The 12,500-nt window shown below is 39.5% G+C and overlaps 1 protein-coding gene across 1 annotated transcript in view; it reads left to right on the top strand.

Moving 5' to 3' along the window:
- The window catches only part of LOC144958766 (QRFP-like peptide receptor), a 96,458-nt gene that overhangs the window by 49,378 nt on the left and 34,580 nt on the right, over positions 1–12,500 (top strand). The window contains exon 3 of the mRNA XM_078890952.1: positions 5,393–5,598. The gene's annotated coding sequence lies outside the window, so the exon portion shown is untranslated. The remainder of the gene's footprint in view (positions 1–5,392; positions 5,599–12,500) is intronic.

Raw genomic sequence — 12,500 nt, 5'->3', positions numbered from 1 at the left:
TTAATTGTTAAACTGGTCAAAAATATAAATTGTTGGCATTAGCACCCTAAAATATGGTATCCATTCTCCTCAATAAATCATATAAACACAACACAAGTCTGATATTTCTGGCTATAAATTCAATTTTCACCATCTTAACCAACCCGACTTAATACCGTTTTGAGGCGAAGAGTCACATTTTACACCTGAGTACGGTGAGAGAATATGAGTAAAGAGCCTTTTTCAAGGACTCAACTATGCGCCGAGCGAGGCACGAACCCAGGATCTTTCGATCCGAAAGGGAGTGTCATACCACAAGGACACATAGCCTCTCTTAAAGGGCAAAACATGAAATGTTAAACTAGGCCCGTAATTGCGTTCGGATGTCAGACCTGTATATATGTAAACGTCGGATGCTATACCTTTGCTTTACCATTTAAAATTTACCATTTACCATTTACCATTTACCTTTAAAAATATCAGCATTCAATGAAGTCATTTGACATGTCTTTTAAAGGAAAATCAACATTGTCTCTTGAGCTGTTTTTTAGAGATTTTTTTTTATATACAGGGCAATATCCACTAAACGTGCTCAAAGTGCTTTACAAAGGATCCCTAACCAAAAGCAACACATAACACGTAGAACGAGACATGAAAAAAGCCCATATAGCCGCTCTTAAAGGGCAAAACAATTGTTTTTAACATGAGCATTTCTACAGGGCACTACTATCCACTTAACGTGCTCAAAGCGCTTTTCACAATGGGTTAACTAGAAAGAGACATGGCGCTTGATTGACGATATTACATTTTTTTTCGGACAGAGACAACGCCATTAACTTCCAGGAACTCATTTTACACCTGAGTATGGTGAGAGAATATGAGTAATGAGCCATTTCCATGGACTCAAACCGTGAACCGGCCAAGTGTCATATATCACAAAACTAACAAAGGCGCACAAAACAGATACATGAGTTTCGACCTCAAAACTCTTCTTAATCCAATAACAATATATATATATATATATATATATATATATATATATATATATATATATATATATATATATATATATATATACACGAGTTTATATATATAATAAAACAACAATCAAAATGTTAATATATCGTGTTAAATCCCGATAAACTGCAGAAAAGTTCTCGGCACTCGAAACGTCATGGCCAACCACCCCCCCCCCCCCCCAAAACAAAAAAAAAAAAAAAACAAAAAAAAAAACAAAAAAAAAAAACAAAAAAAAACAAACAAAACAAACAAACAAACCAATAAACAAAAAAAAAAAACAACAGCAAAAAACCCCAAAGAACAAACAAAAAAAAAAACAAAAAAACAAACCAACAACAAAGTTTTTTCATCAGAGTTTATTTGGCAGGCGAGATCACACTCCGGATGATGGACATGAATAAATAATGTTGAATACCGGAAACGAGGCCACCTGGAAGATTACGTCTGCTGACGATTGGCTATAGAAAGGTCACGGAGAACTCCCGCGAGAGTCTGCGTGACTCCGTGATTTGTCATTTTTTATTCATAGGCTGATAAATATTTATTATTTATTCATTGTCCATATCACGGAGATGCTAACCTACTTGAAATTTCAAAAATTCGTATTTTCCAAAGGAAAAATAAAAATAATAAAAAATCACTTTAAATAGCTTTAGAAATATATAATTTGCTCTCAGCGTGGTCCAAAAATGCTCCATAGTCCTGAGGTCTTTGTTACTGTTTTTGCCATCCGCGTTTATGAGTAATGTTCACTGAACTGTATTAACCCGACTATAAACGTTCATGGATACACACAGTTTTGTGTGTTGGTCCGTTATACTTCCGGATGGCAATGTTATGAGCTTCTTAGCCAAGCGCATACTGTCCATAGACGTCTAGAGTCTAAGGAGTTAAACTTTCTTTTTTTTTAACAAGATCTATTGAGTCAAAGAGACATATGCATGCAGCTCTGTAGCTTGAGCCAACAATTCGTATTTTTACGAATTTTTCGTAGTAATAGGTAGGTCTGTAATATCATAATGATAATATTATAGATAGTGTGCGCTTGGCTAAGACGCTCACAACATTGCCATCCAGAAGAATAACGGACCAACACACAAAACTATGTGTAACCTTAAACGTTTATTGTCTGGTTAATACAGTTTAGTGAGAATTACTCGCAAACATGGGTGGCAAAAAACAAGAACAACGGCCTGAGTGACGTCATCTTCGTTCTATCTATAGCGTAATTTTCATTAAACGTGCTCAACGCGTTTTACAAGAGGTCTATAGCTAATGGCAACACGTAACATATAGATAGTTCAAAGATGACGTCACTCATGTCTTTGTTATTTTTTTTTGTCATCCGTGTTTATGAGTAATGCTCACTGAACTGTATCAACCCGACTATAAACATTCATGGATACACACAGTTTTGTGTGTTGGTCCGTTATACTTCCGGATGGCAATGTTATGAGCTTCTTAGTCAAGCGCATACTATCTTTTGCCTGTTACTGACATCCAAAAGGACTGGCAGTTTGACGTCATTATTTGGTTTTTGTACCGCCTAGTGAGTTGTCGTTAGTAGAGCTCATGGAAACAAGTTATTTCATTGGTTGATCTATTGAATACAACTCACGATTTGTTTTCTTTTGTGGCAAAAGATTGACGTCATTTTTTGGTCGGTATCAGGCCATAACTTTACGAAGGCCACGCTGTTAGGCGATATTCCATTTTTTTTTGCCGATATAGATAGTATGCGCTTGGCTAAGAAGCTCATAACATTGCCATCCGGAAGTATAACGGACCAACACACACAACTCTGTGTAACCATGAACTTTTGTAGTCGGGGTAATACAGTTTAGTGAGTATCACTCACAAACGCGGATGGCAAAAACAATAACAAAGGCTTGAGTGACGTCATCTTCGAACTATCTATAGATACACTGTTAACGGCCAGATATAATACTCATTTTTACACGGTCAGAAAATGTGACTAAAGAGCATAATTTTACAAAGGCCCGTGTCCGAAAGGCAAAGGTCAAAATTTTACATACAGGAAGAGAGAGAGAGAGAGAGGGAGAGAGAGGGAGAGAGAGAGGGGGGGAGAGCGAGAGAGGGAGAGAGAGAGAGAGAGGGAGAGAGAAAGAGAGAGAGAGAAAATGAGAGAAAGAAAGAGAGAGAGAGAAAGAGTGAGAGAAAGAAAGAGTGAGAGAAAGAAAGAGAGAGAGAGAGAGGGAGAGAGAGAGAGAGAGGGAGAGAGAGAGAGAGAAAGAGAGAGAGAGGGAGAGAGAGAGAGAAAGAAAGACATTTCCGTGGGAGACTCAATGCGCATGTCAGCAATTTCTAAAAATCACGTGACAGAACAGTAACCCGATCTATTTCATACTATTCTGTCGACGTGATATTCAATGATGTTACGTGACTTTTTATAAATTATGGAAATAAACGAAGACATTGAAAACGTATTAACACCTGACAGTCATAATGAAGAAATCATGACATAGAATGGAGGGCGAAAGTCAGGATGATGATTATAATCAAAATATCATGAGCCCAATTTCATGTTATCAGCAGATATGCCCAACAAGGAAGTGGTCGCTCAAATTGGATTCAATAGTCTGATGTCACGTCGTCCAGCAACGGCGGTCATCGTGGTTCTAAACAAAGAAAATCGGTACTTATTTATTCTTCATGCTGGCTAGAACTTTTCATATGTCTTGTGATCAGAGTATGTAAAAATCAAAACATGATCAGATTTATGGTTTTTTTCCCCTCTGGATACGCTCTCATGCTCGTCAGAGAAATATTTCATAAGGGCGTCCGCCATTGTTCCGATAGTGTAGAGCCAGTTACTAAGTTAGCATGCGTCATTACGAGGGAAGTGACGTCATGATTGTTGAAGCGTATTTTGATCTAGTTCTTATAGAAAGAATAAAGTTGACGTCATTCAGGTCTTTGTTATTGTTTTCTTGCCATCCATGTTTATGAGTAATTCTCACTAAACTGTATTAACCTGACTATACACGTTTAAGGTTACACTTAGTCTTGTGTGTTGGTCCGTTATACTTCTGGATGGCAATGTTGTGAGATTCTTTGCCAAGCGTATACTATTTATACAGTTTTATGAGAATTACTCATAAACGTGGATGGCCACAAACAATAACAAAGACCTGAATGATGCCAACTTCGTTCTATATTAATAGAATGGAGGGGAAAAAGATGTTGCTTATAATCAAAATGTCATACGTCAGATTTAACGTTATCAGCAAATGCCCAACAAGGAAGTACTCGCTCAAATTTTGATCCAATTCTCATAGATGCCCTGAAGTTGGCGTTACTTGGGTCTTTGTTATTGTTTTTTGCCATCCGCGTTCATGACTAATTCTCACTAAACTGTATTAACCAGACTATAAAAGTCCAAGGTTACACATAGTTTTGTGTGTTGGTCCGCTATACTTCCGGATGGCAATGTTGTGAGCTTCTTTACCAAGAGCATACTATCTATAGATTTGAAGACCGTAAAAAGAATGAATGGCGGCAACGTGGCCAAGCGGTTAAGGCATTGCACTATGATCCAGGTACTCATCTCATACCTGAGTGCGATGAGACAATGTGATTAAGTAAAGAGCCCTTTTCAATGCAAGGACTCATGGTCAACTATGCGCTTCCCAGAGCGGAATTCGAACCCTGGACCCTCAGGTCCGAAGGTATCACAAGTCCTTATAGAAGCACCAAAATGATCAGAAATTTCAGTTCGTCAGGAGGTCTGGGGTTCGATTCCAAGAAGACTCAGATGATTTTGGATTTTGTTTTTAAAAATAATTTTTCTGCTTTGTGTTGTTATGTGGTCTTGTGGTATGACACTCGCTTTCGGATTGGAAGGTCCTGGGTTCGATTCTCGCTCGGCGCATGGTTAGTTGAGTCCTTGGAAAAGGCTCTTTACTCACATTCTCTCACCGTTCTCAGTGTAAAATGAGTACCTGGCCGTTAACATCATTGTCTCTGTCTGAAACATTTATAATCGTCTTACAGGTGTCATGTCTTGTCCTAAATGTTAAATGTTGCTGTTGGATAGGGACCCCTTGTAAAGCGCTTTGAGCACGTTTAGTGGATATTGCGCGATATAAAAGATCTGTTTCTTTTTAAGTTTGACGTAACTGTGTTGATTTGATTGGACTTTATTCAAATTTTCTCGGAGATACTTGTTTCTGGTCACTTGGATTGAAATGGTAATAAATTAATACCATCTTTGGGCTTTGTGTTATATATATGAATTTATATCTATTTTCTAAAGAATCATTGTCTATAAATAGATTATATCGTATATACCTGGGGCACATGGACAGACTACCGTTTAGAGACAGCCGGTCACAATTTTGACCTGTGACTCTTTTTTTTTCTTCTTCTCTAGTTCAATACGTCATCTCAATAGATTGACAAGCTGGGTTACAAAAATTGAGCTGCGGGGAGCTGCCTGAAGCCTGAAGCCTGAAGCCTGAAGTCTGGGATTGTGAAAATACGAACGAAAGAGTGAAAATGGAGAAGCTTCGAGTGGAAACAATATTATAAGAAGCCTCTTTCGTTAAAAATTGATCTGCAAGAATTCCAAGGTTCAAGGTTAGTAAACAGAATAAAAAATGACCGAATGTTTTTTATTTTTATATTCTTTTGGTGTCGGAGTTCACCTCGGTTTTTAGAGCATGAAATGAACATAAGCGATGGCTTGCTACCGTTTGGATATGACCATAGTCTATTACAAAGTACTTTCCGTCAGATCTTATAGATCCAGCTACCCAGTCACAGCTGGGTGGACAGACTGTGCGACAGAATAGGATGACAGGGCAGACTGGCAGTAACTGATGTCTTAGTTTATGTTCTTAGGTAAGAAATAAATAATAATGTGAAGTTGAATGTAAGCTTCAATTTAATTACAAAACCAGATCAAAAGAACGTTTCGGGTTTCCCCTTTATCAACAAAACAGGATGAATGAAACACAACAGATGAAGGGTATTCATCTGTGGTGTTTCATTCATCCTGTTTTGTTGATAAAGGGGAAACCCGAAACGTTCATTTGATCTGTTTTTGTTATTAAATTGAAGCTTACATTCAACTTCACATTATTATTTTTTTCTTCGAGCTTCGAGCAGCAACATTTACATTACCCAGTGTTCTTAGTTAACCCTCTCCTTACCACTCATAGGAAAATCGTCAAATTTGTTACGATGTAACCGACAATTTTCTCATTCTGATTTCTCTTGTACATCACAAAATTTAAAGAATTGCTTTGATGACAGCTATAGATACTAAACACTGTGTTTAGAGTTCACTTGTTACTTTTTTGTTTGAGTAAGAAATGTCCATTTTTGTGCTAGATGGGTGTGAATTTTCGGGGTAAATTCTAAAAATAGCTGGTAAGGAGAGAGTTAAGGCACTTCACACTTATTACATCACTCAAATTACCGACCTCTCACAATGGATAGGGAGGTACTTGCTGTGTCTTCTATCCCCCTGTGTCTGTTTTCCATCTTGCTTTCTGTCTTTGTCTTGGAATGACATTACTCGGTTTTGTCCTTTTGTCCTGACTCTGGCCGGAGTCCTTGGCTGGGAGGGAACCAGTCGAATTTATAGTTATAGTTTTGGGAGATGATATTTTTTCCTTGTAAATCACATCCTTGTTATGTATTGTTGTTTTTAAATTTAATTTTTAACATATGATTTGTAAACATTTGAGTGTATTTCTCTTAGTTGGAGCTTGTGCTGGTGTCTGGGTGAGAATTTTAGGTGATCTCAAACTAAGTACACTGATAGTGTGCTCTAGGAATCTACATCTGTTCCCTATTTGAATCTTTTCCCCTTTGTCTTACTTTTTCCACCAAGTCCTTTTAATTGTACATCTAGAATGTTCTCACTATCCAATTTTCTTCCTTTTTACTGGCGCTGATATGACCTAAATGTGTTGCATGCGCCGTAAAACCCCTAAAAAAACAAACAAAAACATTACTCGAACCATGTGTGAATGGATAGCCGGCGTTGGGGCAGAGTGGCTCAGCGATTGTACGGTCTTCGCTTCATACCCTAAAGGAACCGAGTTCGATCTCCCGCCGCTGCGCTGTGTGGCCTTGAGCAAGTCACCTCACCCTCGCCCAATTTGAGGCGCTGCACTGCAGCTGACGCCTTGTTTATTTTATGTCTTCCCTTGGAATAGACACTAAAGACAAAAAAAATCCTCTATAGAATGAATGAAGGGAATTTTATTTTTATTATTATATTCTATTGATGAAAAATGATAATATAAGACTATTGAATCGTATTGTGATGCACAAAAGACATTAAAATGAGACGAATGTTGGTTGTATCGTAACGTTTGTGACGATTTTCCTGTGCATGGTAAGGAAAGGGTTAACTCCCTCCTTACCATCTATTTTCAGGAATTTCCCCAAAACTTCACACCCAAATAACACACAAATAGATTTTTTATCACTCCAACACAATACTCTTCAACAGTCATAACGTCACTTCCTTCCTAATGACGCATGGTAACTTAGTAACACTGGCTCTAAACTATCGGAACAATGGCGGACGCCCGTATGAAATATTTCTCCGGCGAGCATAAAGGGTATCCAGAGGAAAGAAAAAAACACATAAATTTGATCATGTTTTGACTTTAACACATTCTGATCACACGGCATATGAAAAGTTCTAGCCAGCATGAAAAATACAAAGTAATGATTTTCTTTGTTTAGAACCAAGATGGCCGCCGTTGCCGGGCGGCGTGACATCAGACTATTGAATCGTATAGCAGTAAAATTCTTGCCATACATAATTTATTTAACAAAACATGCTCTACAACACATTGATTATTTTCTTTAAATGTTATGATGTACAAAAGAAATTTGAATAAGAAAAATGTTGGTTGTATCGTAACGAATGTGACGATTTTCCTATAGTTGGTAAGGATTGGGTTAAACGCTTGTCTCCTTCCCCCCTGGGGGTACAACAACATTCACGAGCGAGAACTCAGTTAAACGGGTGTCCCCTGCTCACACTTGGGTTCCCCTGCTCACACTTGGGTTCCCCTGCTCACACTTGGGTTCCCCTGCTCACACTTGGGTTCCCCTGCTTACACTTGGGTTCCCCTGCTCACACTTGGGTTACAACTTTCACAGATGAGACTCATTTAACCCTCTCCATACCAACTATAGATAGTATGAAGTTGACGTCACTCAGGGCTTTGTTATTGCTTTTTTGCCATCCACGTTTATTAGTAATTCTCACTAAACTGTATTACCCCGACTATAAACGTTCATGGTTACACACAGTTTTGTTTTGGCCCGTTATACTTCCGGATGGCAATGTTATGAGCTTCTTAGCCAAGGGAACACTATCTATAGGAAAATCGTCACATTCGTTACGATGCAACCAACATTTTTCTAATTCAATTTTCTTTTGTATACATAATAACATTTAAAGAAAACGAGTAGAGTTTTGTAGATAATGTTTTGCTAAAGAAACTAGGTATGTATAGCAAAACTTTACTGCTACAGGGAATGAGATTAGCGGAAGAGTAGCGTCCCTTGATTGGACGTCACCCATAGTCTGTGACGTCACCGGCGGAAAAAGTTATTAGAGAGAGAACGTCATGTTGGTTGTGCGCGGAAGCGAGGACGAGAGACGCATGCGCACAACCAACATGATGTTCTCTCTAAAAACTTTTCCGCCGGTGACGTCACAGACTATGGGTGACGTCCAATCAAGGGACGCTACTCTTCCGCTAATCTCATTCCCTATTGTGTTTGGGTAATAATATAATATATTTTTGTGTTACTTGGGTGTGAACTTTTGGGGGAAATCCTGAAAATGGCTGGTAAGGAGAGGGTTAAACGATTATCTCATTCCCCCCTAGGGTTACAACTTTCACAAGCCAGACTCAGGTAAACGGCTATGCCCGAAGGTTTGTAATCTGATTACTCCTGGTCCGAACTTACGAATGCTCCTGAGAGCGCTCCATTCAAACGATTGCATTGTATAACATGCTGGCGATACAGTCTGATACAGCATTTATGAACTCAGAAGATAGGAATTTGATTCAATAGTCTGATGATGTCACGTCCGCACCGCAACCAGCAGCTTGGTTCTAAACAAAGAATATCAGTTATATTTTTTCTTCATGCTGGCTAGAACTTTTTCACTTGTCATGTGATCAGAATGTATAAAAGTCAAAACATTATCAGATTTATAATGGTTTTCTCCTCTGGATACACTTTTATGTTCATCGGAGAAGTTATGTTCATAAGGGCGTCCGCCATTGTTCCGATAGTTTTGAACCAGTTACTATGCGCCATTACGAGGGAAGTGACGTCACGACTGTTGAAGCCTATTTCGGACAAGTTACCGAGGATACAGTCTGATACATCATTCATGAACTCAGACGACGGCTATCTGGTCTAGTTGTATGACACTCGCTTTCGGATCGGAAGGTCCTGGGTTCGAGCCTCGCGCTGGGCGCATAGTTGAGTCTTTGGAAAAGGCTCTTTACTCACATTCTCTCACCGTACTCAGGTGTGAAATGAGTACCTGGCCGTAAACAGCGTTAGCTCTGTCGGAAAAAAAAAATTGATATCGCCTAGCAGGCGTCGTGTTTCGTCCTACATGTTAAGTGTTACTCTAGGTCAGGGACCAATCTGTAAAGCGCCTTGAGCACGTTTAGTGGATATTGCGCTATATAAAAGCTCAACTTTGGGGTTACAACTTTCACAGGAGAGAATTCAGTTAAACGGTTGTCCCCAGGGATTTAAACTGATTACTCCTGGTCCGAACTTACGAATGCTCCCTAGAGCGCTCCATTCAAACGATTGCATTGTATAACATGTTGGCGATACAGTCTGATACAGCATTCATGAACTCAGACGATAGGAATTTAGAACAAGTTACCGATGATTATTGGCTCGACCTACGAATCACGTGTTGAGAACGTATAGAACGTATAGAGATAGAATTAAGTTGACGTCACTGGGGGCTTTGTTATTGCTTTTTTGCCATCCGCGTTTATGAGTTATTCTCACTAAATTGTATTATCCAGACTATAGAAGTTCAATGTTACACATAGTTTTGTGTGTTGGTCCGTTATACTTCCGGATGGTAAATGATAACTAGACGACTAGGGAGAGGGGGAGGGGCAGCGGTACGGTCATTGCTTCGTACCCGAAAGGAACCGAGTTCTATCACCCGCCGCTTTATTGCGGTGGCCTTGAATAAATCACCTTGCCCTAGCTCAATTTGCGTCTCTGCCCTGCGGCTGACGCCTGGGTTATTCCAGTCATCCCCTGTAATAGACCCTATAGAAACATGTCCCGTTTTTATTTATTATAATCTATTAGTTAACTGCCGTACCTTGGAAAAACTCGATATTTAAAAATTTGGCCATAAAATTCGTCCTTCAAATATCGATCAATTTAAATGACTCTCATCTTGGCAAAAACTCTCAAACCTGGGACTTTTGCGGAGCCCCAGGTTTTAGGGTTGTTTTTTTTTCCAAGACGATGGTCCTATAAATCGATCGATAATTAATCCTCTCCTTACCAACTATAGGAAAATCCTCACATTCGTGCGGCTATGTGGTCTAGTGGTATGACACTCGCTTTCGGATCGGAAGGTCCTGGGTTTACTTACATTCTCTAACCGTACTCAGGTGTAAAATGAGTACCTGGCCGTTAACAGCGTTGGCTCTGTGCGAAAAAAATTGTCATATCGCCTAACAGGCGTCAAGTCTCGTTCTACATGTTACGTGCTACTGTTGGTCAGGGACCCCTTGTAAAGCGCTTTGAGCACGTTTAGTGGATATTGCGCTATATAAAAGCTCAAATTTTTTTTTTTTTTTTTTTTTTTTTGTTTTAATTCGTTACGATACAACCAACATTTTCCTTATTCAAATTCTTCTGTACATCATAAAATTTAAAGAAAATGAACAGTGTGTTGTAGAGTATGTTTTGCTAAAGAAATTATGTAATTTTACTGCTTCACCGTTTTATTAAAGAAAACAGTATGTGTTATTTGGTTAACATTGCAACCTAATGTGTTTTTGAAAAATAACGGCAGACTGCTATTGTGTTTGAGTGATTAAAAATCTATTTTTGTATTTGTAGGGTGTGATGTTTTGGGGGAAAATCCTGAAAATGGCTAGTACGGAGAGAGAGAGAGAGAGAGAGAGAGAGAGAGAGAGAGAGAGAGAGAAAGAAAAAAAAAGAAAAGAGAAGAGAGAGGGAGAGAAATAGAAAGAGAGAAAGAGAGAGAAATATACAAAAATCAGATAGACAGATAGATATATATATATATATATAGAGAGAGAGAGAGAGAAAGAAAGAGAGAGAGGGAGAGAGAGAGAGAGAGAGAGAGAGAGAGAGAGAGAGAGAGAGAGAGAGAGAGAGAGAGAGTAGAGAAACATGGTTTAATATTTCAGACTCGCCGTCAAGATTTATAGACCCCAGCCACCCTATATTATATCAACAAACGTGTTTTTTCGCTACCACCCCCCCCCACCACAACACCCACCCCACCCCTCCCCACCCACCGAAACGTGTGTAGACAATCTCAGGAGATTCAATAGAATAATATAATACTAAAAATAGACAAGCCTGACCACGAATTCCATATTGGCCAAAGGGAGGTAATCAATGAAATACTGTCGTCAAATTATTTCCCTTGATACCCGGAGTCGCCCTAGGAAAATAATTTGAGTAGTGAGTGACGATACGGGGGTTTCAAAGATAATAACTGAAGGGCTCAAACAGCGTCCTAAGGGGGGTGGAACGGGGGGAGGGGGGGGAAGGGGGGGGGGGTTGGGTCCCCCGATAGCTCAGTTGGTAGAGCTCTCGATTCACACGCAGAGGGACCGAGATCGATCCCGGGTGAATTCGATTATTTTTTGGGTTTTTTTCTTTACCTTACTCACGGTCAACCCAGTAGTAATTGGGTAGCTGGATCTGTTAGGTCTGGCGGAAAGTACTTTGCGATAGATTAGCGTCCTTTCCAAAGGGTAGGAACCACTTCACGGTCTGGTCTGGAAACCGGAATAAAAGTTCATGGAGATAGTAGTATGAGCTTGGCTAAGATGCTCGGAAGTATAACGGACCAACACACAAAACTATGTGTAACCTTGAATGTTTATAGTCTGGTTTATACAATTTAATGCGAATTACTCATAAACGCGGATGGCAAAAAACAATAACAAAGACCCGAGTGACGTCAACTTCGTTCTATCTATAGAATCCGGGATAACCTACAGCTCCAGTGGTATGACACTCGCTTTCGGATAGGAAGGTCCTGGTTTCAAGCCTCGCGCTCGGCGCATAGTTGAGTCATTGGAAAAGGCTTTTTACTCACATTCTTCACCTTACTCAGGTGTAAAATGAGTACTTGGCCGTTAACAGCGGCATGTCCCGTCCTACATGTTAAATGTTGCTGTTTACCAGGGACCCCTGTAAAGCGCTTTGAGCACATTTAGTGGATATTGCGCTATTTA

This window comes from Berghia stephanieae, chromosome 13, assembly GCF_034508935.2.
Source record: "Berghia stephanieae isolate SIO BIC M18660-M18661 chromosome 13, UCSD_Bste_1.3, whole genome shotgun sequence".
Taxonomy (NCBI): Eukaryota; Metazoa; Mollusca; class Gastropoda; order Nudibranchia; family Aeolidiidae; genus Berghia; species Berghia stephanieae.
Note: the sequence above shows the minus strand (reverse complement) of the source record. Positions and strands in the feature narration are given on the sequence as shown.